The following is a 25295-nucleotide window of genomic DNA, read 5'->3' on the forward strand; positions in this document are numbered from 1 at the left end:
CTCAAATGATGAAATTGCTTAGGTTAAATTTAGAGCGAATTTTGGGGAGAAGAGAGCCTCCTGTGCATAGTTCTTTGGATGACAGTCTCTGGGTGACCCACATGTTCCATATATGAAAGTCTGGCCCTTTGGCCGTTCAGGCCCAAAGGGGTTGGGTCATTCAGTGGACAGTGTGAGCACTATCAATGTGTTTGGAGGAAGGCTAAGAGAATGAGAGGAAGCTTGAGCTGACTCTAAGGGGTTTGGGGTGAGTGTGGAAGGCATGGCTTCTGGAGGTGATGTAGGAACAGGGGAGCAGCCACTCTTCAATCTGGGGAGGGAGTGAGTGCCTTGGGAGGCATGATTAGGTAGGTGGTTTGGACCGTATGAAGGAGGACCTTAAATGCCAGGGCAATGAGGTTGGCCTCTTATATTTGGTGGTGGGGTAGTGGGGTCCAGACTGGGGATTTTGATGGGATAGGGGTAGGAATTAAGGGGGACAGGGGATGTAGGGAGGAGCTCTGGAACCATTTTTTTCTTATCCAGAGATGGAGTTGTCTTGGGGGACCCACAGAACATGCCCTTAGGGAGCAGCATTGGCACCCGCAGGGCAGCCAAACTTCAGCTGAACCAACAAAGTGCAAGAGACTGAGGAGTTAGAGGTAGGGGTTTGACATGGGCTAGGGTGCAGAAGGGGCTGTTCTCCTTTGGGGCATCTCTTGGGGCCCTGGCATCCCTGGAATTCTCCTGTGCTACTCTGGTTGAGATCACTTATTCTTGAGCCTCTGTTTCACTGCATCAGTTGGGCCCCTACACGGTGTGCCGGCCCAAGTGGTCCAACTCATCAGTCAGATGCCCTACAGAAAAGCTTTAAACCCAGAGACAGGAGAACTCAGATTCAAGTGTCAGCTCAGCCAGCAACTCTCTGTGTAGCATTGGTCAAGATGTTTGTTCTCTTAGGGGTTCACTTTCTTTATCTGCCAGATTAACAGCAAGCAAGCTAAATCCCTGGGTTTTGCCTTGGGTCAGAATTAGCCTCTGAGGCTTTGGAGGGACTGAGCTTTCAGATGAGAGCTCAGTGGCCACACAACAGGAAGGACAAGGCTTGAAATTGAGTGTCTGAGGGGTTTTGAAAATTGTTACCCAGGAATTGATATATTCTACAAAATTAGATAGGGTTTTCTTCTCACTCCCTACGCCTACGTTGGGATGGAATTCCTGGAATGACCTTGGCTTGGTGGAACCTTTCTTGTCTCCCATGTTGCACTTCTGAGTAGGGCCCCTGCCCTGGGCCAAGGGTCCTGATTCTCCTGTGGCTGCTTCCCTCCTCTAGCCCTGTTTACTGAGGATTCCTCTTAGCTTTCTCCTAAGTCTCCTTGCGTCTGACTTCAAACCGGGGCCTAATCTCTTCAGCTGGAGCAGCCTTGATGGCATGAACACATATCTCTACACATTTGCATGCCCTTTTCCCTTCAGATTATGACCTCCGTCTTTCTCATGTGGCTCCCTAGTTTTCATTATGCATATTTAAGATGGCTGCATAATATTCTCTCAAGGGAATGTCTTCAGTAAGCCATGAGCTGGTAATGGGGCATTTAGATTGCTTCTAATTTTTGCTCTTCCAGCTAATGCTGCATTAAGCCATCTTTGTGTATTACAGAATCATTTCATTAGGTTGGCATTTATCTAGCTAATGACAATGGCCCAAGATTAGACAGAGAATCAGAATTTCTTTTTTCTAGAAGAATGTCATGAGGATATGTTAAATTTTTATTTTAAATGCCAGGAACACCTTTGTCATGTTTTCCATGAACGAAAAAGCAAGGTAATGGTGAAATTAGATGTAAGTGAAAGGCTGTGATACAAGTCAAGTATACATGACTTGTTGCTTGTTCCTAAATGTGGAGTTGAGCCAGGACATTCTCTTATGGAGTAATCTATTCAATACCTGCTCACGTAGAGGAATTCTGTAACCCTGTATCTTTGACACTTTGAGTAAAACAGTAACTAACCAGTGATTCTCTTCTTAAGGGTGTTTGTTTTGTTTTATTAAGTGGGAGGCAGGGAGGCAGAGAGACTCCTGCTAGTGCAGGGTTCAGGGTGAGCCAGATGTGGCTCTTTTGATGGCTGCATCTGGCTCGCAGACAAATCTTTAATAAAAAAAATAATGTTAAAAATATAAAACATTCTCATGTATTACAATCCATTCATTTCCTACTGCTCATGTTCATGGTTGCGGGTGGCTGGAGCCAATCACAGCTGTCCTCCGGGACAACATCAAATTTTTATTGGATAACGCATAACGTACACGGGTTGTTGTATGGTTCTCACAGAATTACATTTTAAAATATGTGCTGTTCATGGCTCTCTCAGCCAAAAAGGTTCCCAACCCTTGTACTAGTGCCTGACTGACTGACCAGGATCCACCCCGCAAGCCCTCTATGGGGAAATGCTCTGCCCATCTGAGGCTTGCTTTGTTGCTTGGTAACCAAGCTATTTTAGACCCTGAGGTGAGGCCATGGAGCCATCCTCAGCACTTGGGCCAGTTTGCTCAAGCCATTTGAGCCATGGCTGCAGGAGGGGAAGAGAGAGAGAGAAGGGAGAGGGAGAGAGATGGAGAAGTAGATGGGTGCTTCTGTGTGCTCTGACTGGGAATCAAAACCCTGGACTTCCACACGCTGGGCCGACGCTTTACCGCTGAGCCAACCCAACAGGGCCTCTTAAAGGTATTTTTAAGAAATGTCCTAAAAAATATAATTAAATAGGATTTCTTACAAAAGCATGAGGGTAAGCCTATCAGAATGTACTCTTAGCAGTGGAAGCAGGTTGCAGACTTAGTGAAAGGATTTGGCTTTTTGTTGGCCATTAGGAAATGAGTAAAATGAACCTGACAAACAACATTGATTTGGTCCCCAGGACTCTTTTGAGCCTGAAATCTGGGTTGGTTTAGGGGTGACAGAACGGCTTCCTCTCCTCTTGATCTATTGTTTCAATCTCTGGTTGGCTTTTGCATTTTAACTTAATCCCACAAGTGTTTACTGGGTCTTTATAGTGTATAAATTTACAGGGAATGAAGATTTGGGAAGAAAAAACCCAGTACATCCTTGTTTCTGAGGTGCTCATGAATGGGGATTGGGAAGGATAAAACAAGTCTAAAACTGATGATGATTCAAAGGAGGTGAAGAAGGAGGACCTTCTCTAGCAGCCCTGCCCTGTTAGAGGAGGGAGGATGTTCATCTCATTGGGCGACTGGGGCAGGGGAAGCAAAAAGGGTGTTATGGAGTGGCTGCTTTTGACAGCAGTACCTTCTAAAGGGCTGGTTGAGATGGCGGCTAGACATTGGAGGCCTGAGTAGAGGCGATGGAGATGGAAGGACATGGGGTCTGCCTGTGTTTGGCTGAAGTAATGGGCACATGTTTTAATGGTCTTGGGCAGCACTATGCCAGGTATGGTTCTGAGAACTTTATATACTTTAAGTCGTTTAACACCTACAGAGATTCATTATTTCCATTTTGCAGATGAAGAAATAGACATAAAGCAATTAATTAACTGCCCAAGGTCATACTGCTGTGGAGCTAAGAGTAGACCCAGTTGTTCTGACCTCAGAATCTGCCTCTAACCACAAAGCGGTCCTTCCTGCCTGTAGTACAGAGGAAGAAGGCCATGGGACCAGAAAGATAGGCAGACACTATTTTGGAGGCTTGGACCACCAACATGTGGGGGTGCAGAGGTGGAACAGGGGCCCCAGATGGAGATGAGAGATATTGCAGAGGTGAGGATGGGGGAGTTTGGTGAGAGCCTTGAAGAGCCACAGGAAGAAAGAGTTTAAAGGAGGGGGTTTGTCATCGAAGCCCAGCTCTGCAGGGAATTCCCTGAGCTGAGACTGAGAGCAGGTCTGTGCCAAGAGGAAGTGGAGAAGGTCTCGGGCGAGGGTGCAGCCGGACTGTGCACATGAGGAACAGCCGCCTGTGCTCTCCTGACTAGGAAGCGCTGTTTATTCAGAGGGTTCTGTAGTTTGAGGATGGTAAAGCAGGCACAGGCATTGGGTGTCATTGTCCGTGTCCTTTTATCAGTAGAAAGAGGCGAGCGTGACAGAGAAAGGCAGGTGAGAGCTGGCACTACTAATTTGGCAAACCCGTGGCTTTTCTGCAGCCTAATGATTTTCTGAAAGCTGTTTGCTATGCCGAGGCACACGTGTGCCTCCCTCATCTGAGGCTGTGGCAGTTGCTACTTTTCCTGGAAAATTGGGCCCATGTGGACCCTGTGTGTGGTTTATTTGAGTTCCATTTTTATAGCCTTATTACCTTGTTCCCATGATGCAGGAGGCCTCTCATTTCTCCAGCTTTGCTGTGAAAATTGTTTCTAAAAGGCACAAAGTGATCTCTCATCATCTGGGTGGTACTCTCGCCCCAGCAGCGCTTTCTGCAGACTTGACGCACACTTTCATCACCCCTGACACCAGTTGTCACGTTTTTCTAATCGCTGGCGATTCACTGAGAACCTTTAGGCAGCTCTTGAATCTCACTACCTAGGCGTTTGTCACAATTTCTTCCAGAAGAGTTTGTGCGTGTAAATATCCATTCAGCTCCTTCCTCTCAGAAAGGTGGCCCGCCTCACCTGTGGTGGCACAATGGGTAAAGCGTCGACCTGGAATGCTGAGGTTGCCGGTTCAAAACCCCAGGCTTGCCTGGTCAAGACACGTATGGGAGTTGATGCTTTCTGCTCCTCCCTCCCTTCTCTCTCTAAAATGAATAAATAAAATTAAAAAAAAAATAAAAAATAAAGTCTATTGAAAGGTAGCCCTACCAATAACCTTGCTAGGGCCTGATATGCAGTGTGTCCTCTGGCCTTGAGCTGATAAAGCAGTTAGCATTTGTGGAATCTGGCTGTTACCAGACAGGGTGCTAAGAGACTTATGTTAAAGACTTTGATTATTCCCAGTCTCCATAAAGAAGGTACTGTTACTTCTCCCACTTTACAGATGAGGAAAATGAGTCTCAAAGAAGTAATTTTCCCTACATCACACAGCTAGTAAATGGCAGTGCCAAACCTCAACTCAGGCCTTTCTGGTCTTGGAACCCATGTACTTCATTCATTCACTCATTCACTCATTCATTCATTCAGCAGTGAACATATTTACAACATTCAAGGCACTGTGCTAGACCCAGGGGATACAACAAAGGGAAAGGGAGGGGGGGAGCAAAAGTTCTGCCTTTAGTGTACATTCAAATTTGGGGATACAGAGAAAAATAATAAAATATACATTATGCTATATGGCAGTGATTTTCAACTGGTGTGCTACAATAATTTTTAAAATGGGCACTGACTTTTCTTTAGGTTGTGAAATAAAAAAAATAACAGCCAATACAACAATAGCTGTCCAGTGAACTGAATCAATATTATACCTATTTTTTGTGTGCCACTGAATTGTAATAATTTGTGTGTCCTGAGATGAAAAAGGTTGAAAATCACTACTATATGGTAATGAGGACTATGGAGAAAAACAAGGAGATTCGCTAATAAATATTGGGAAGATTTTAAATAGAGGAGTCAAAAGAGGCCTTACTGAGAAGGAAATAAAGTTGTTAGGTTAAGTAGCAAACACACCCCCAAATCTCAGTGTATCAACCCATGATAACTTTATTTCTTGCACAGAAAAATTCCAGTGTGGTTAATCCTCATTAGCAGTCATACTTCCCTGTGATTCTTGAGAGACCCACTCTCCTTCCACCTGTGGCTCTTCCCTCTATAAGACCCTCAAATTTTTTCCATTCAGCTGGAGGACGGGGGAAAAGAGAGAGGACAGTGTCTACCTCATGTATCAAAGTTTTTATGGGCTAGTCTGGAAGAAGCGTACATCTCCCCTACTGCCCATTGGCCAGAAATCTTGTCACATGTTTACTTTAAACTGCAAGGGAGGCTGGGAAATGTAGTCTAGTCATGTGCCCCCTCAAAAAAGGGTTTTGGTGAACTCATAGCATAGTGGATACCATAGTGAATGTAGTGAAGAAGTGAGTCATATGTTTAACTGAAGGAAGAGCACTAGGCAATGGGACAGCAAGGTAAAGGTGGCCAGGGTGGCTGGAATGGAGTGAGGAGAAGGTGAGGAGGAGAGTGCTAGAAGGTGGGGCCAAGAAGTAATGGTGACTGGGTTCTATTGTGAATGACGAGGAGAGCCAGGAACATTTCAGGGTTTTGAAAGAGGGGTGACACGACCTGAGTTACATCTCGAAAGGATCAGTCTTGCTACTATGATGAGACTGACTGAGGGAGCAGGGGAGGCTCAGAAGGGAGAGTCAGAATCCATTGGAATTATCCAGGTTATGGTGAGAGTAGCCAGGTCCCAAGTGGTTATAATGGTAGAGATGGCAAGAAATGGTTGGATTTGCAATCCTTAATAAAAGTGAAACAACAGGTTTTTCTGTGTGATTGGTTGTGGGCAGAGAAAGAAAGAGAGGAATCAGAATTGTTCTGAGGTTTTGGCTGTTGCTTAATGACTGTTCTCACTTTCTACCCTCAGAAGTGATAAGAGGAGGAAAGTGTTTGGGAAAAGATATCTGAATGCCCTCTGGGCCCGGACCTATCTCTCATAGCCTTTTCTCCTCCACAGCACTTTCTTCAATACATACAGGCAATTCTCATTCATAACTGAGCTGTCAGATGGGGCTGGGGGAGCATTTGTAGCTCCTCCCAGCACAGCATGGATGAGACAACAATGGCAGTGGTCTCACACCATTCTCTGGGGTCTTTGGGCCAAGCCTTGGGCCCCTTCAGACTGATGTGAAAGGGGCCTAGAGATGCCTAGAGAGGCCACTTCCAATGTCTGTCATGTAAGAACATAAGTGTGTTTGGGAGTGGGAGCAGAGACAGTTTTCCTGGTTCTTCCTTGGCAATCATGACCTGCTAAGGTAGAAACTAGAGACACTTTTTAATAGTGATCTCACTGGAGCATAGATGGGAAGTAGTCCATGTTAAACAGAGCAGGGAAGAGCTGTGGCAGTAAATACTGCATGTCTAGTAGGTGGTAGGCAATGGCTAGTTGTTTTGGTTCATTAGAGAGGAAAACAAATATACTGTTTCTACCCTCAAGACAGAGGTGGACTCGTGGCTAGAACACAAGATGATTTGTTGGAAGAAATTATATTTACACCTAAGTATTTATGTCTTTATTTTTTTAGTGATAGTGAATAGTATTGTATTTTTAATTTCAGATCCACATGCTTATTGCTAGTATAGGGAAATTTAATTGCTTTTTATTTTTATCTTATGTCCTGCATCCTTGCTAAACTCACTAATTAGTCATAGGCATTGTGTGTGTGTGTGTGTGTGTGTGTGTGTGTGTGTGTATTCCTAGGGATTTTCTACCTAGACAGTCATATCATTTGCAAATAGAGATTGTTTTATTTCTTTCTTTCTAGTTTGAATGTTTTTATTTCCTTTTCCTGTTTCTTGCACTGGCTGGGACTTCCAGTACTGTGGTGAAGAAGAGTGGTGAGAGTGGCCATCATTACCTATTCCTGGGCTTGTGGGGGAAGCATTTAGCCTTTCACCATTAAGCATAGTGTTAGCTCTAGTGTTTTTTTCCAAATATCGTCTGCACTTTGCTGGTCTGGATGTGGGTGAGATATGATGTTTTCTGTGGTGTTTGGCTGAAATAGAGTTGTTATTATCTAAAAGTTTTCTGTCTTGCTGGAAGAAGCAAGCTTTTGTTGAAGCTTTTTTTTGTCTGTGCCTGTTGGCATTTCCAGTTTGCCGGCTTCTTCGGTGTCAAGTCTTGGATATATGAGGCAAGCAGCAAGTGAGGGGAACTCACCACAGTGTCCTTCCTGGGGTCCTGAGGTGCCAGCGGATCTGCCTTCTTCCCTCTGCCTTACGGAGTCCTCTTATGTTTGTTTTATATCTAATGTCCAGGTTTTTGTACATAGGTAGAATAGAGAAAAATATGTCTACCCCAACTTCCTGCAAGTGGGAGTGGTTGGGAGAAATTAGAGATCATAGGTTGGGGCAGTTTGTGAAGGGCCCTAAGGCCAAGGGTCTGACTCTGTAGGTGGCAGGAGGACTATTGGAGGCCCAACTTTATAGTGGTGTGGAGGACTGGTCAGGTGCGGGAGAGGCAGAGACACCAGGAAGGAGGCTTTTGCCTGAGCGCAGGCAGGAGATAAGGAGGTTCTAGACTGTGACAGTGAACGCAGGGCAGAAGGAAGACGAGGAAAGTCCACAGGGGAACAAGGAAGTGCGAAGAAGTGGGGTTGAGTGTTCGGTGTCTAGTGTGGGCATCTAGCGATGAGAATTCACAGGACGAGTGTAAGTGCACAGAGTGGGTATGTTCTAGGCATTTTAGAGTAGAGCAAGAAAGCTGGACGCCTTGTGCTTCCCTTGGGGAAGGCTCCACAGAGAAAGCGTGGCTGCTGTATACAAACCCAAGAGTGTGCATTCCAGGCAGAGGAAACAATGTGGGAAGAGCACAGATGCAGGAAAAAGCATGGGGGGCTGCTGGGACTCCAGCTAGCTGGGGCCTAAGAGCGGAGTTACTGGTTCTGTAACTGGGACGGATGCTGCAGGAGTTCACAAAACAAAGAGGTTTCACACAGGCGTTGGTGCCAGTGGTCGTCCGGTGCCCTTGCCTTTTGTTCTTCGTGTGTAGGCATCAGTCCTTTCCACTACAGTCAGGCCACCCTCTCTGCGGGGACTCCCCTGCTAAGCTAACCATTCCAGAGAAGGGAGAATTCCTGTCTCTGCCTCCCTGTATCAGTTCCAGAGAAAGGCTTTGGTTGGGGCGGTGTGCTTAGCCTTTGGACCAGTCACTGTTGCTAGGGGATGGAGTCCTCTAACCTGGGCTGGGTAATTTGCCCACCCCGTTGGGGCAAGCAAGGTCCTTTTAAGAAGAATGCAGACGAAAACATCCAAGGAAGATTAAAAAAAAAAAAATATATATATATATATACTATGGCTTACTATATATATCGTATGGCAATATAGAAACTCTATGGAGAGTTTTAAGCAGAGGACTTGATCAAATTCAGGTTTTTAAAAAATCATCCCAGACACTGAATGAGGTTATAGTTGGGATAAATAAATGACTAGAAGAGGGAGACTGGTTAGGAAGCTGCTTAAGCTCCAAGGAGAACTGACGAGACTTCGGTTAATTTATTTGCGTTTCATCTCCAGCCACAGCGTCAGTAAGATAAAGGCAGAGACAGATAGGCACACAGGTTAGTGACCAGCTAGAGGGAGCAGGGAGAAGAGGGGCTTACGGAGGGTTCACCACCATCAGCAAGCAGGTAGTGACTCTTGTCTGAAAGGCTAGAGTCATCTTTGGAAACTACTAAGTGGTGGCTGACTCCACATATCTGACTGGTTTTGAGAAATGTGCGTGTTGTTGGCTTCTTGTGGTGTACTAACTGAAAAGGAAGCTGAGTGATGGGTTTTTTCTCTCTCTCTCTTTAAAAAGAGATTTCTTTCATTTCTTTAAGAAATCAGATAATAGGAGATGCAGGCAGGACTGCCAGTCAAGAAATAGATGAATGGAAACAGGACGCTGACTTGAAGACCCTACCTCTACCACCAGCCTGCCCCTGGGCTACTTTAGAAACATTCATTCCTTTGGTATTGTCCTTGCTAGAAAGATTTTTATAGATTTTAAACAAAGAAATGACATAATCTGGCTTATGTTGTTTTAGGGTCCCTCCCTTATTGAGAATAAACTATGGGTGGAGGTAAGAATGACATCAAGAATAGAAGCAGAGACACCAGTTAGAAGGCTATTGCAATAATCTAGGATGATAATAGTGGAGGGGGTGAGAAATGGTCATATTCTGAATATATTTTGAAGGTAAAAATTAGTTTTGGTAAAGATTGGATATTGAGTAAGAGAAAAAGAGAGAAGATGAGAATAACTCTAAACCTGTTGGCCTGGGCAACTAGAAGACTATTGGATTACACTAAGACGGGTATGATTCTGGAAGGAACAAATCTAGAGTTAGGTCAGGGGTCTGTGTTAGACATTTTAAGCTTGAGACGTTGAACATGACTTACATGGACATCTTGTCCACTTGACATCTTACTTGAAGACAATAAGGTATATTATCCAGGAGTCCAGAGGAGAGGTCCAGGATTGGAGAGAAATCTGGGCATCAGCATATAGCTGATACTGTATTTGAATCCCCGAGACTGGATGAGATCACCAGGGGGGTGATTGAAGTTATACAGAGAATAGATGAGAACAAAGATGGAGCCCTGGGACACTCTGGCATTAACAGGTGGGGAGATAAGGAAGAACCAACAAAGGGAAAGAACAGTCAGTGAGATGCGTGGAAAATTGAGTTCCATCCTAGAAGCCAGGTGAAGAGAGTAGTCGAACAAGAGGGAATGATTAACTGGTAGCACTGGTAGCAAAAGCTGTAAGGTGAAGACTAACACCTGCCCTTTGGACCTGGCAACATGGAGGATAAGTCTACGTGTGCTTTTGGACACAAGCTTTACCTTTCAAATAAGTCATAGTTCCTGCCATGAAGGATCATACGACTGTGCAGAAAAAGGATCATTTAAGATTGATTGAAATAAATCAAATGTGTGAAGATAGTACCATGGGAGTCCAGTGGAAAGGGACAGTGCTTTTAGCCTTTATGGGGAGAGTTGAAGTCAAATTCATTGATGTCTTCATTTGTTCATTCATTTCGTAAATATTTTTGGGTGCCAGGGACTGGGAGGAAGGGAGAAGGTGGAGTTTTTTAAAAGGTATAAGGTTTCAATTTTCCTAGATAAAAGGAGTTCTAGAAATGAAGGGTGATGGCTGCACAATGTGGATGTACTTAATAGCCAGCACCGAGCTGTACACTTAGAAATGGCTAAGCTTGTAAGTTCTGTAATGTGTACTTTATCATAATAAAAATGTCAGAGAGAAATAAAAACTGAGTGCCCTCCCTCCACCCCCATGAACTTGGTTGGGATATGATGTTTAAAATGGATGGCATTTCAGCAGAAGGAAACAATGTGGAGAGAAGCAGAGAAAGACTCCAGCCAGAGGGAATGCTGAGAAGGAAAGGGCCTGCTATCCTTTCTGCCTGGATTGGAGGGTTCACTGTGGGAGACCATGCCAGCCGAGTTTGCAGAGTCAGGCCGGGCCAGTTGGTGCAGGCCTGGCAGTCTGACTCTAGAACTGGGCTTGCCTTCTTAGATTCTGGGAGCTTTTGGAGGTTTCTGCCCAGGGAGTGTCATTTCAAAGGTGTGCATTTAGAAGATTAATCTCATTAATCCTTCCTGTTAAACCATTGCCTAGGATTGAGTAGGATTGAGGCATGCGTTTGTATGCTGAGAACTGCAGGCCAGCAGAATGTTAGATACCCGGGCATGTGTGAATGAACCGAGTAGGTTATTTTCCCACCCATTTTACAAATATTTATTGAGGACTATCTGAACGCCTGTGGTGTACTAGGCAGTGGGAGTAAGGGAAGAAATGAATTTACTAAATCTCTTCTCTTGATAAACCTACAGGGTAAGGAACCCCATTCCTAAATAAGAAATTATGCCACATTGTGTCCAAGTATTGCCCTAAACATTGCAGCAGAGTTCCATGGGGGAGTGCAGGGCCTGCCTGGGACACTGGGGAGGCTTCCGGGGAAAGACTGTTCAGTGGATTTGAAGGACGAGAAGCATTTTCTAGGCAGAGAAGCCGAGATGGGCATCCTGAGATGACGGTAAATCAAAACTTATTGGGAGTTGTAAGTTTATAAAGAAAATATATCAATGTTCTCTTTTAAACCTAATCCCTTATTTTGTTGGCTTTTAGGTGGTGCTGGCTAGAGTGCATGCTTTTGGACCCAAGCTTACCTTTTCAAATGTGGAATTCCAGGCCTTCTTTGGTAAGTTTCTTTGATGCCTTCTCTACCAAATTATGCTATCGAGGATTGGTTGTTGTCATTGGCACTGCTCTGTGGAAGTGACCAAGCCTGGACCTAGAGAAGTGTATAGCACAGGTGGAAAGGACCCACAGGCGAAACGGAAGCTCAGCGTAGGCATCTGTGGTAGCTGCAGATAGGGGCCGGACGAGGCGCATCCGGATGCAGGGAACTGATGCAGCTGGCCTCATGGAGAGCTAGAGCTTCGGATTTGTTTGAAGGAAAAGTCCAAGGAGGAGAGAAATAAGCTTTTTGGACTTCAGACAGTGGGCGTATGATACAATGAAAGTGGGCTCAGTAGTAGACCCACAGGAGCAAAAACTTCATCCAAAGGAGTCCTGAGCAAGAACTTTGGCAGGATCTGCTGATGTCTGATTATTCTAGACCAAGGAAGAGATGATAAATATTTTTGGCTGCACAGGCCAACAGGTCTCTGTCATAGCCACTCAACTCTGCCACTGTAGCGTGAAAGCAGCCATAGGTAATACATAAATGTGTTCTAATAAAGCTTTATTTATAGAACAGGTCATGGGCTAGATTTGGTCTGGGGGTTATAGTTTGCCCACTTCTTTTCTAAACCCTGAATCCCAGGCTGAGGAACTTGGATTTCTTTCCTGTAGGCAGTGGGGAACCATTGAAATTATTTTGAGCAAAGAAGTGAGATGGCAGAAGTGACATCTCAGGAACATTCATCTGCTACCTGGACAAGAGGCTTGGGCTCTATTCAAAGGCAGCAGCAGCAACCTAGGCAGGAGGTCGTGTGGTTGACAGTGGTTAGAACAAAAGCAAAGGATCGAAAAGATATTGGGAAGGGAGACCATAGGATTTATATTCTTCTTAGACTTTAAAGATGGGAGCCAAAGAAGATGAAAATTTAAGCTTGGGAGTTTACAGTGGTACCATTGACAGAAATGTAGATATTGGGTGTGGGGAAGAGTGGTCGATGTGTCGGTTTTGGAGATATTCAGTTCGAAATGACAGTGGTTTATAGGCAGGCAGTGTCCAGTAGACAACTGGAAATGGAGGGCTGGAGCACAGACTTAGAAAGTTATGTCTGGAGCCCTGGCCAGTTGGCTCAGCGGTAGAGCGTCGGCCTGGCGTGTGGGGGACCTGGGTTCGATTCCCGGCCAGGGCACATAGGAGAGGCGCCCATCTGCTTCTCCACCCCCCACCCCCTCCTTCCTCTCTGTCTCTCTCTTCCCCTCCTGCAGCCAAGGCTCCATTGGAGCAAAAGATGGCCCGGGCGCTGGGGATGGCTCCTTGGCCTCTGCCCCAGGCGCTAGAGTGGCTCTGGTCGCGGCAGAGCGACGCCCCGGAGGGGCAGAGCATCGCCCCCTGGTGGGCAGAGCGTCGCCCCTGGTGGGCGTGCCGGGTGGATCCTGGTCGGGCGCATGCGGGAGTCTGTCTGACTGTCTCTCCCCGTTTCCAGCTTCAGAAAAATACAAAAAAAAAAAAAGAAAGAAAGTTATATCTGGAGATTGTAGAACAGGAACCGTCGGATTCTATAAGTTTCCCCATGGTGAGCAGAGGGCTAGGCTTTGAGGAATGCACAAAACTCTGGGGTAGAAAGAAGAAGATGGAAGAGAACCAGGGGCCGAGGACGACAGAAAAGGACCAGGGAGAAGGAACCTGAAGGAAGGCTACCAAATTGGTGACGAGCTGGTTTCAGATGGCCCTGAGAAATGTGATGCCATGAGGGCGGAAAGGGAAGGAAGAAGAGGGGAGGAAGCCGGGTTGCGCATGGTTGGACCAAATTAAGAATAAACAATCAGAGACATTAGTCAAGTAGACCACTCATAGAGTTTGAATGGTGCAAGAAGGGAGACACTAAGATTTCAGTATTTGCATGTCAAAATAACCTTTTCATTAGCTTTGAGGCAGGCAGAGCATGCTGTGACCAGTTCTCATTTCCTTCTCTGGAGCCAAGCAGTGTTTGGGAGTTTAGGTGTACATTGGGCTTGCATTGTGTTCTTATGCTCGCTTTGAGGTGTGGTATTCATAGCTCTGCCTCAGCTTGCACCATGGAATCCAGCCTGTGTTTGAACTCTTGTCATGAGACAAGATATGATCTGTTGGGGAAATACTTGCATTTGCCTAAGTTTGGAGGACCAAGAAATTGGAATAAAACTTCTTACTGCAGAGTCTGCTCAAGTATGGTAATTTGAAATAATTCTGCAAGTCATTCATCTAGATAACAATTTATGCTCTGATCATTTCGAGTGCACTTTTCTTTCGTTTGAATTCTAAGTAGTTTTTGCCTTGGTTTGTATGAATATAGCAGTTCAAGGAGTAACAAAAGCAACAGGTGTAACTAGTTCAGAGCCACCATTTATCAAACACTCTCTATGTGCTAGGTACGGTGCTGAGTCCTCTATAGCTGTTACTTTATCTTTGCAACAGCCTGTGACATGGCAAGTAGTATGCTCATTTCAGCAATAAGGAAATCATAGGTTGAGTAACCTGCCCAAGGTTGCAGGGGTTTTGACCCCAGCTCTGTCTGACCCCTGCTTATGCTGATCCCTGTTTTCTTCCTCCTAAGTCTGGAATTTCTCCGCCTGCTTACATAGAAGTACTAGAGACTGAACTCTTCCCATTAAATATTGAGAAACTCTAGTGGCTGTTTCACTACCTAGGCATCTACTAAAATGGAGAAAGGAACATGGGATTTCTGGAAGAGACTAAGACCAAACTTCACACTTATTTTCACTGTTTCACCAGGTCAAGTTTTCCTTCCATTGGAGAAGGTGGCAGCCTTGGGTTTGGGAAGGAAACATGACAGATTCCAGTCCTAGCTCTGTGGCAGTTATAATCTACTTTCTGTTTAAAGACTTGGTGTTTCCCTCTGCTCACCTCCAGCTTAAGCTCCAAGGACAGGATCCTATTTTGTCTTGTTTATCTCTGTGGCCCTACTATCTACATCAGGGGTCCCCAAACTACGGCCCGCGGGCCACATACAGGCCCCTGAGGCCATTTATCCGCCCCCACCCCCGCACTTCCGGAAGGGGCACCTCTCATTGGTCAGTGAGAGGAGCATAGTTCCCATTGAAATACTGGTCAGTTTGTTGATTTAAATTTACTTGTTCTTTATTTTAAATATTGTATTTGTTCCCGTTTTGTTTTTTTACTTTAAAATAAGATATGTGCAGTGTGCATAGGGATTTGTTCATAGTTTTTTTTATAGTCTGGCCCTCCAACGGTCTGAGGGACAGTGAAATGGCCCCCTGTGTAAAAAGTTTGGGGGACCCCTGATTTACATGGTATCAGACGTGTAATATGTGCTCACTAAATATTTGTTGCTTCTAATGAGCCAGTTCAGTTGGGACAAGGTGTGTGACCTCTGTGTGCCAGGCATTGTTCTTGGCATTGTGGTTACGGAAGTGACAGGGCGAGTGCTCTGTCCTCGGTATGCAGACACCCTAAGGAGGGACAGACAGCACAACGTATGAGGTGCGCAGTTATATAAGGTCAGGCAGGCATGCTAATGCTCTCAAGTAAAATAAAGTGAGAAAGCAGTGGAGGGTGAGAGGGTTGATAGGAAGTCCTCACCAGGAGACTGAGACAGTGAGGCGGTTGGAGGAAAATGACAAAATAGTGCTACTGAGGTGACAGTAGATCTGTCAGCTGAGCCTTCAGTGCTTTGGTTTAATTTTGCTGGGCTGGGGTTGCTGACACCTGTCAGACTGTTCCCCTCTGCAAGGGCTCCCGCTCCAGACCTCATGTCTCTGGCCTTGCTGAGCTCCCCTGCCACCCCGGCCTGCCCCTGCCCTCATCCCACCTGGCCTCTCCTACTCTCCTCCAGCCTCAGACCTCAGCTTCTGCAGGCTGCTTTGCCAGTTGTTTTTTTTTTTTTTTTTCTTCACCCTTAGCTTTTAAAAAGGTTTGCTTGGTCCCTGCCCTGTCACCCTGAGTACTCTCCCTCGGTGAGCTCATGCCCTGCTTGCCTCTACCTGGAAGCCACCCAGATCCACGTCGTCCGCCCAGAACCTCCTCCCAGCCCTCACTCCTAGCTGCTGCCCTCAGACCCCTCACATTCCTCCCTCCCCGGTGCCAGATGTGTGTCTGTCTCTGTGCCTGCCTCGGGTGGGATTGTACCCCCCCAGTTCCATCTACCGTTGGAGTTATCCTTGGTTTTGTCCTTTCTCTCAACTGTCATAGTTCACCAATTACCACGTCCTGAAGAGCCCGTCTTTCTAATTTGTCACCTCACTCCTTCTCCCTCTGCGCTCCTTCATTTAGAGATCGTCATATGGATTTTTTAAAACGGCCTCTTCATTGGTCTTCCTTTGTCCTCCCTCGTTCCACCCCCACACTCCTATCAGCGTGATGTTTCTAACGCACATCTGACCATGCCTTGCTTCTGCTTAAAACTCTCCAAGGGCTTCACACTGCTTCTAGAATAAAACCCAAGCCCGTGCAGTGGGCCTGCAGTCCTTTCATAACCTGGCCTTTGGCCACTTTCCTCATTTCACTTGTTCCCTAACCCATATTTCTAACAGCCCAACCTTCCAGCAGCCCTTGCCTCGAGGTGCCTTTGCTGGTGTTGGGCCCTCTCCTGGGATGACCCACTCCTGCACCCCATTTTGGTAACTCAGCTCAAGTTTTCCATTTTTCTGGATACCTCTGCCCCCACCCTGCACTTCTCTGCGACCTGGAGATGACCTTCCTCGTGCCTCCCAGAACACCCTGCACTGCTTTCTCTCCCAGAGCACTTATCAGCATAACTATTGACTTACTTACTATCTGTTATGCTCAGTAAACTGAGCTCCTTAAGGGTGGAGACCACACACACACACACACACACATGCACAATCTCTGGGTTCTCAGTGCCAGCATAGTACACCTGGCTCAGGAAGTGTTTGTTGAAAGAGTGAGAATAGCAAAGTCTGTTTGTGCAGCCAAACAGCAGATTCATAACAGGATGGATTGTATTTGGCGATTCATTGGCCATTGAGTTTGGTGGGGCCACCCCTTCTCAGTTTTGAGTGCAGCATAAGTTGTTCTGGGCTTGGGTTTGTGCATACTGAGACCTTGGGAATAGAAATACTCTGTATTCTTTATTTTTGACTTAAAAAACAAACTAACATAACCCTTTTGTTATTGATGGGATAGTAATAGCAATTCAAAAGGAAAAATAATCCGTCAAGAAATGATCAGGAATGAGGTCCACCCAGCTTCCTGAATGAATCCCAGATTTTCTAAATTAGCAAAAACAATGATTCTTGCTAACTGCTGACAGCTTTCCCCCTACAGTTCAGCTGAGAATACTTTTCTGGCTGGAGGACGAGGATAGCTCATGGTCCTTTGTGGAGGTGCCCAAGAGCCTCTTGATCTTCATTACGTCCTCAGTGATACTAAGGGATGCCAGGCTCATGTCTGGGTCCCCTGTGGGCGCTGGGACTGTGCACCTAGGAGACAGCCAATACGCTCTTATACTCTCGTGTTTCCACTGGGGGCCTTCCGCTTGATGCTTGTCACATCTTTTTCATTTCCTAGTCTGCCACAGAACCAGGGAATTGTGCCGAGGATGCAGCTTTTGTCTGGGGGTTCGCAGTGATCTGGGGAGGCTTCACAGAAGAAGAAGCCTTTAACCCAGAAGTATCCTGCTGACCAGGTTGCCCCAGCAGGCACTTGGACTGCCGTCCTTGCCTGGAAGTACTTGTGATGCACTTTCCCTTTTGGGACTTTGTATCAGCTGTTCCCTGGCATGGCTTATGTATTCCTCTGGTTTGCCTAGTTCAGCCTGTTCACCCTCATGTATCAGCCGATTTGCCTCTTCTTGGGAAGCCTGTCCTACCTCCCTGATAAGGTCTTATCATCACCATCACCATTATCCTTTTATATTACTTAGTGATTGCTCACCCTGTGGCCAGCACTCAGAGTGCTTGGTGTGTAACTACTTAGTGTTAGGGCCTCAGCAGGTATTGACTAAAGTAAGTGTTATCATTATTATCCCAAAGGTTCCATTCAAGGAAACTAGGGTCCAGATCAATTGAAAACATGCGAGCAGGGGTTTGGCCCCAGTGCCCGACTAGGTTGGTGCTCCTACCAATTCTCTGTACTCCACAGCTCCCCCCCCCCCCCCCGCTGTGCATTCTAGTAGCCCATTATCACAGCTCTCATCACAGAGGTCACTTTACATTTATTTCTGTGGTATGCATTAATAAACGTGTGTCCCCCACTGGGCAGCCCCCACAAGCCCATGATGGCAGGAGCCTGACCTCTAGGTAGGTGCTCTGACTGACAGCCTGCCTGCCTGCCTGCCAGACAGCCACTCACACACTGCTTCTCCTTGCCTCTTGCATTACAGAGTCTGTCTGGGCTATGACCATGAAAGGGGTCCCCGGAGCCCCCACATTTTAGCCTATTGTTTGCACGTCAGAGCCAGCTGTGCCAAGGAAGCCTCTGTGCTTGGCAGGCCTGTTCCTCTGCACACTCCCTTGGTCCTCTGGCCACCACGGTCAGCATGACCTGTGTGCCTGACCCCCTCATCCTTCCGGAGCCTCTCAGGACTGGCCCTGGGGTGGTCTCTGTGGCAGGACAGCAGTCAGGCTGAGGGGTTTCCAGAGAGGGTCAGGGTACACAGAAGTTGTTACCATAACAGCTGGTGCATGATGCATTTTGTGTATTGGTGTGTGTGTGCATGTGTGCCTGTGCTGGTGAGTGTGTGTGTACATATGTGTTTCTTGTTTGATGTTTTACTTGCATAATTCATCGTTGCACACATTAGAGACGATGTCTTCCTCTCTCGGGTCTAATGTGGTGCTTTGAATAATAGATAATTCACAGCTGTTGGCTAAATAAATGCTCTCCTCTCCCAAGCTGAACGCGCCTCCTTTTCCCCCCACCCTCTACCTTGGTACCTTGGCGACCATTTCAAAGGATTATTGTGACTGTCATGACCCTCTTCCCAGACCCCATTCAGGTCGCAGTGATGTGGAAGCCCAATGTAAACCCCAGCAGGCTTGGCAGGGGACTGGCTACTTGGCTTAGCAGCAGGGAAGCCTGGTCCTCCAGGGGGATCTTGCCAGGCCTCCAGAGCCCTCTAGGGCCAGGCTGGCTGAGCTCCGAGTGACATTGGTTTTGAGTGGGCAAAATAAAAATTAAAAAATGGCTTCTGACCAAGTGGGTCAAGTGGTATGGGGGAGGAACAGAGGAGGACATTGGCCAGCCACATTTGCTAGCCACAAATTGAGGTGGGCTTGAAGGGCAGATAGCCTCCAGGATGAGGATGACCTTAAAGGGCACTGGTCTCAGTGAGACCTGCTTCAGAATATCAGCTTTGTGCCGCTAGGGATGTGACTTAAACCACACCAGCTCTCTAAGCCTCAGTTTCCTCCCCTGTAAAATGAGATGGCGATAGCAGTATTTCCTTCATGAGGTTTTTGTGTGGGCGAAATGAGAATGTGCTTAACATTTGTACCTGACATGTACTTATTTTTAAAAATGTAGATACTTTTAAGCAGAGGTTGAAAATGCTCTACTCACTGGCTGCATCTGGCCTGAGGGTGGATTTGGTTCAGTGCTCACAATGTTTTAAAACTTTTAAATTAGTGACATTGAAAAAGTGGTAGGTATTGTCTAAGTCTGGATGTCTTCCCAAAAAATCAAAGGTCTGGCAGCGCTGGGCCCACCCGCCCTCCCCTCAGTGCTGAAGATAGCCCCTCCTCAGGGACTGTTTCTCTAGCGGCCCCTCCCAGCTGCCGCACCTTTACCTGCCCCGCAGGTCATCAGGTCTGTTAAATGTAACCAGTGCCCCTCAGACACTGTGCATTAATTTAGAACATATTCACTAGCGACTTTGATCACAGATAGGAAGGTCATTTCATTCACTAAGCTGTCCTTTTTATGAAAACCCAAGTGGCTATTACAGTGTTTTATTTAGGCCCTTTCAGGTTTAGTAAAGGCACCTCTTCTCCCTGTGGGAATTTCTCATTAACAGTTTTTTGAGAAGGATTCAACAAGACTTATAAGTCAACATAAAATGTTGGCTAAAGCAGGATATAAATTTTGATTGCCCCTACGTAAGGGAGGCTGAGAACAAGTGCACTGCTTTAATTCAGTAATTTATGAGGTTGTAAATTTGAGCCGTTAAAGACACTTATTCCTTTTTATTAGCCATCTCGTTGAAATGGTTTTAATTTGGCAGAATACTTACTGAAATGGGCGAGGAGTTTGAGATCCTCCCTACTGGATCCCATCGCAGTTCTTCCTTAGGTAAGTCCCTGCCTCCTTCCTGCCAGAGAGGATCGGGACTGGTGGCCACATGCACAGACTGGGGGTGGGGGGGGTGGCACTACATCCCACACTGGTTACTTTTGGGGAGTCCTTGGAAACACTGAAATTTTTTAAAATTATTATCCTATGAGCTTCCCTGACCTGTTTTGGCCAAAGCTCCTTAGCGCTAACCTCACTTCTGAGTCATGATGGTAGATTTTTGATATCTAGACTGGATGTCCTCCCAAAATGCCTTCAGCTTCATTAGACCCAGGCCGGGTGGTCTGGTCTAGTGAAAACAGATCCAGATGCAAATCCTGGCCTCATCACTTACACTGGGAGCTGAACCTTTGGCTGTTGACCTCACTCTCTGAGACTCAGAGTGCCTCTTATACAAAATAGGGATAATAATTCCCTTGTAGAAACACATGAATTAAGAAAGGTGCCTCTGAGATACTCAGCACAGAATAGATACTTCATAAATGTTAAGTCCTGTCTCATTTTCCTGCTGTAGAGAGAAGCTTCTCCTCTGGGGATGTCCCGAGCTGGTAGCTGCTGGCTGGGGCTCCTGGAGCCAGGGGAAGGCCACCACATGGCCCCGAGATGAATCATGCACAGTGTATACTCTCAGGAGCTCAGTGTTTGGTAGGGGAGTCCAGTGAGCAGAGATGGTGTAATATGTGTGATAATAAGAATCAATTAATGGAGGGAAGATTAATTAACCTCCAGCCAGGGTGGAGTGGAAGAAGTCATCAAGCAAGTAGGATATTGAAGGTTGAATTGGAGCATGACAGAGAAAATAGGATCATATATAATTAATAAGCAACATTACCTACTAGTGATAAAGTTACGTTGTTTTTCATGTTGCAAAGGCCTTGATTCTTACCAATTAGACTTCTTGACTCTTACCAATACACTGCTGTATTCAGATTCATCCTCTCTCTTCTCTTTCTTCACATGCTGCCTCTTTTTCTCCCTCTCCTACCTTAAGATACCCAGCCACTAACTTAAAGAACTTTTTTACTCTTTAGTAAATGCTACTTCATTCTGCTAAGGTTTTTCACAGAACTTCGCTGTAGCTAATTTGTTCCATTCCTTGTTTCTGCAGTCTGAATTAGTTCCTTTGCTTTCTTGGCAGTGAACAAACTACCAGCCATTTGATGTTTACTGAGTCACTCCTATATACCAGGGCCGTGTGTCATCCCATTTAGTCACCAGAACAGCTTTGTAAAACAGAGACTGTTAATTCTTTCTTACAGATGAGGAAACTGAGGCTTAGAGAGGTTGCGGATATTACACAAGTGAGAGAGTCACAGTTCAGCTCCGGGGTTCTTTTCCCTTTCCTCTGCTCACAGTCTTGCACGTAGTAGGTGAGCAGCAGACATTTGTCTGAAGTAATGAGAGAGCTGCCACGTACCGCTCAGTTCCATTCATGCTGCTGGTTTTGTCACCCACTCGGTGAGGCGACAGCACTGCTCACTTAGCTTCCTACCTGTAAATGGGGCCCCGGAATTACACAGCAGTAATAACTGACAAAAAGCACGATTTCCCATCCGCTCGCTTTTATTTCTAAGGTACTTATCAGCAGATAAGTCAGACCATTAAAGTGTTATTTTTGGCTGTGTGTCTGCCCTGTGAGGACCGTCTGAGGGAGAGCGCTGGCACAGTGCTCTGGGAGTCAGAGACCGAGGTTCCAGCTGCCATTCTGTTGGCCCCTCCGTCACCATGGGCAAAGCACACCCCCTCTGCAGAATTACAGTTCCTCAGGCCGTTTGGGGTTCAGGTGGGCCCTAAAAATCCTGTTCGCCGTGTGGTTGCGTCACAGGGTGAGGCTGTGGAGTGTGCTGGAAGGAACTCCAGCGTCAGTGTCGAGAAGAACTGAGTGCAAATCCCGGCTCCTGGTACTCGTAGTTCACATCTGTAAAGTGGGCAGATAGGACCCACAGTGTCCTTCCCTCTGTTCCCAACTCCTGAGTGCTGTGGTTTTGGACTCACTGAGTGTTTCTGCAGTGAAACCGAAAACACTTTCATCGGGTGCAGTTACATCTCTCCACACCCTGAGACACTGAACTCTTAGATTTCTCGAAGCTCTTTCGTGCTATTCAGAAACACCTCTGAGGAAGATGCCGTTCTGCCTCATTGAGCTGTATTAGTATCAGTGACAGCGCCTTATTTTTCCCACCTTCCTTGCCTTGCACACAGCAGCTGCAGTGGGAGTCCGCTTGCATGTGTGTAATTTCTTTTGCACCTCTTTGCAAAGAGAACTCCATTCACTTAGCAAATGTTCACAATGGCCAGGCCTTATGTTAGGAGGTGGGGTACAGAGAGGAACACACGTAGTCACTGCCCTCAGGGAACTCTCAGGGAGCAAAGGTGCCAATACACTGTGGTGAGACTTGGGCTCGTGACATCATCACAGCATGCAACAGGGTAAGAGAGGACTGAGAGGCTTCTCCCAGGGAATCAGGAGGGGCCTCAGAGACAAGAGGTGACTTTTGAGCAAGTCTTAAGAGAGGAGTAGGAGAGATAGACCAAATGATCGTCAATCCAATGACAAATATTGTCTAGTCATTTGTAATCTGTCCTCTGCTTTATTATCACTTAGGACAAAGCACGGCATACTGTAGATCCCTAATAAATATGGGCTGGAAGAGAAAGGAAAAGCCAAAGCCTTTCAGATTAGAGACCCAATGAAAAGACTTGTCTTTTCATAATCAAGATACCATTTCACTAAGGATTCAAAATCCATACAGAAGTGTACCATATCTTGAGAAAAAAATAATTTTTTTTTTCTGACAATTTGAAAAGAGAGAGAGAGAGGAGGAGGAGTCTATGCTGCAGGAGTCCAGATGGAGCAGTCCAGCCCGTGGGAGCCACAGGGCAGAGGCCAGAGCCGTAGAGAGGTGACACGTGGGTGTGTGTCTGGAGCTGGGACCAAGGAGTGGAGGAACTGAGTTGCCACATCCTATGGTCATCCCTACACTGACAACTCCAGACCTTCCTCCTGAGCCCCCAGCTTACATACCCATGCCCACTCAACATCACACTTGATGTGGAAAGGCATCTCATACTCAACATAACTAAATAGAAGTCTTAATTGTTTTCTTTTCTTTTTTTTTTAAGTTTTGTTTGTTGATTTTACAGAGTGGGGGTGGTGAGCAAGAAATTCCATCTGATAGTTGTTTCACTTTAGTTGTTCATTACTTGCTTGTTGCTTGTCATATGTGGCTTGATCAAGCAACTCCAGGGTTTCAAACCAGCGACCTCAGTGTTCCAGGTTGACACTCTATCTATTGTGCCACCACAGGTCAGGCTTTTTTTTTTTCTTAAAAAGTACAAAAAGGTGAAAACCTAACCCTGCTCCTCCCCAGTCTCCCCCATCTTACCTGGTACCACCACTTACTTGGTTACCTAGGCCCAAAATGTAGATATCATTTTTTTATCCTGCTTATTCCTTCTGTCCTTACATTGTCTGTTTGCAATTCTCGACAGCTGTTCCATCAGAATATATCTTAAAAGCCATCACACATCCCTACCCTCATCCAGATGTCCCCCATCTCTCAGCAGGTCTCCCTGTTTACACTCTGACCTCGCTGCTGTCAGTCTTCCACACAGTCAGACAGAGTGACCTTTTAAAAAGTGAATAGGATCGCATCACTTCCCCGCTCGGAACTCTCCAGTAGTTTCCCAGCATCCTTGGAATAGAATCTGAACTCCTTGCCATGGCCTGCCAGTCCCTCCTACTTCTCCGGTTTCATCTCTTAGCACTCTCCAATTTTTTCACTTCATTCCAGCCACTGTGTTTCCTGCCTCAGGGCCTTTGCACTTGCTGTTCTCTGTCTGGATCACTCTTCCATAACGGCCTTGCCTGGTTCACCTTTACTCCATTCTGGTCTCTGTTTAAGTGGTCTTTCACCTTCTGTCTTCTTACCCTGCTTTATTTCTCTTCATTAGCACTCATCACTACCTGACTTTACATTATATGTTTATTGGTCTTTATTGTTTGTCTTACCTCACTAGAATGTAAATCTGTGAGGATGGGGTCTTATCTTCTCTGTCTGATTTACCACTCTGTCTCCAGGGCCTAAAACAGAGCCTCCTGGCACACAATAGGCGATCATCATACATTAGATGGGTAAATGAAAAAAATGAATGAATTTATGCAAGTTAAGGCTTTGGTGTTTATTCCGTGGGCAGTGCAAATCTCGTAGACATCTTTCAGGAGGTGAGTGACGTGGTCAACACTTTTATTTTAGAAGGCCAGCTGGCGGCAGTGTGGGGGCTGGACTGTAGGAGGAAGCAGCAGAACTAGTTAGAGGCAGTTAAAATGGTCCAGGAAATTGCTACTGAGCTCCATGTAGAGCTGTGGGAATGGATAAGGGGAACCAATGACAGAATGTGAAACACTCTGAATATCTTTGGTGTCTATTGGGAGAACTTGGTATACTGTTTTGGTGATTTTTTTATAAGAAAAACAGAAGGAGACTAGCTAGTCTGGGGAGAGGCTGTCAACAGTCCGTGATGAGCTTCTCCCCCTGCTGGTGTCAGCCCCAGTTCACATCCGGGCAGTGCTTACGGCTCTCTGGGGGTGGCTGCCGCTCCATAGACGCCCCCCCCCCCCCCCCCCCCGTCAGTCTCAGCAGGAGTGTAGTCAAGGCAGTGCTGCCAATGAGCCCAACTCTTCTTCCACAGACCGTCCCTTCATCTTACGTACTGCAAGCCACCCTAAGTCATTGCAGTGGGTGCACTTCTCCATATTTAACTTCAAAGGACACTTGTTCTAACAAAATCCCCCCCCCTTTTTTTAGAATGCCTAGTCTTTGCCCAAGTTTCTGGCCAGGTTTACTGATCACTTGGGGTTCAGCATCTCCCTTACCACAAACATGCCCAGGAACACGTGCTCTGTCGGCGATCTGGGAGTCAGAGCAGCAGCGGGTACCCATTCCTAGTCCTGGCATAGGTATGCAGTCTGGGGCTGCCTCTTGAGCTTGAATGATTACTTCTTCCAAAAATCCCAGTGCTCTCCAACTTTTGATGAAATCTTTCATCTTTGAGTAAACACATGCTTACCCATCATGCTGAGGTGTCCCCTCTCCAAGAGTATCTCATCCCAGGCCTTGGTCCAAAGTTCCTAGTCCTGTTTGTTGTGTCCTATGAAATGAAGTGCTGTACCATCTGTAGAGCCAGATGCCCACCTCTCACATC

The 25295-nt window shown here is 46.3% G+C and overlaps 1 protein-coding gene across 6 annotated transcripts in view; it reads left to right on the top strand.

The window, feature by feature from the left end:
• BMAL1 (basic helix-loop-helix ARNT like 1) overlaps positions 1 to 25295 on the top strand; it is a 108195-nt gene that overhangs the window by 21326 nt on the left and 61574 nt on the right. For all 6 annotated transcript variants that reach the window (XM_066250995.1, XM_066250997.1, XM_066251000.1 and 3 more), the window contains exon 2: positions 11768 to 11840. The gene's annotated coding sequence lies outside the window, so the exon portion shown is untranslated. The remainder of the gene's footprint in view (positions 1 to 11767; positions 11841 to 25295) is intronic.

This window comes from Saccopteryx bilineata, chromosome 1 (genome assembly GCF_036850765.1).
Source record: "Saccopteryx bilineata isolate mSacBil1 chromosome 1, mSacBil1_pri_phased_curated, whole genome shotgun sequence".
NCBI classification, from domain to species: Eukaryota; Metazoa; Chordata; class Mammalia; order Chiroptera; family Emballonuridae; genus Saccopteryx; species Saccopteryx bilineata.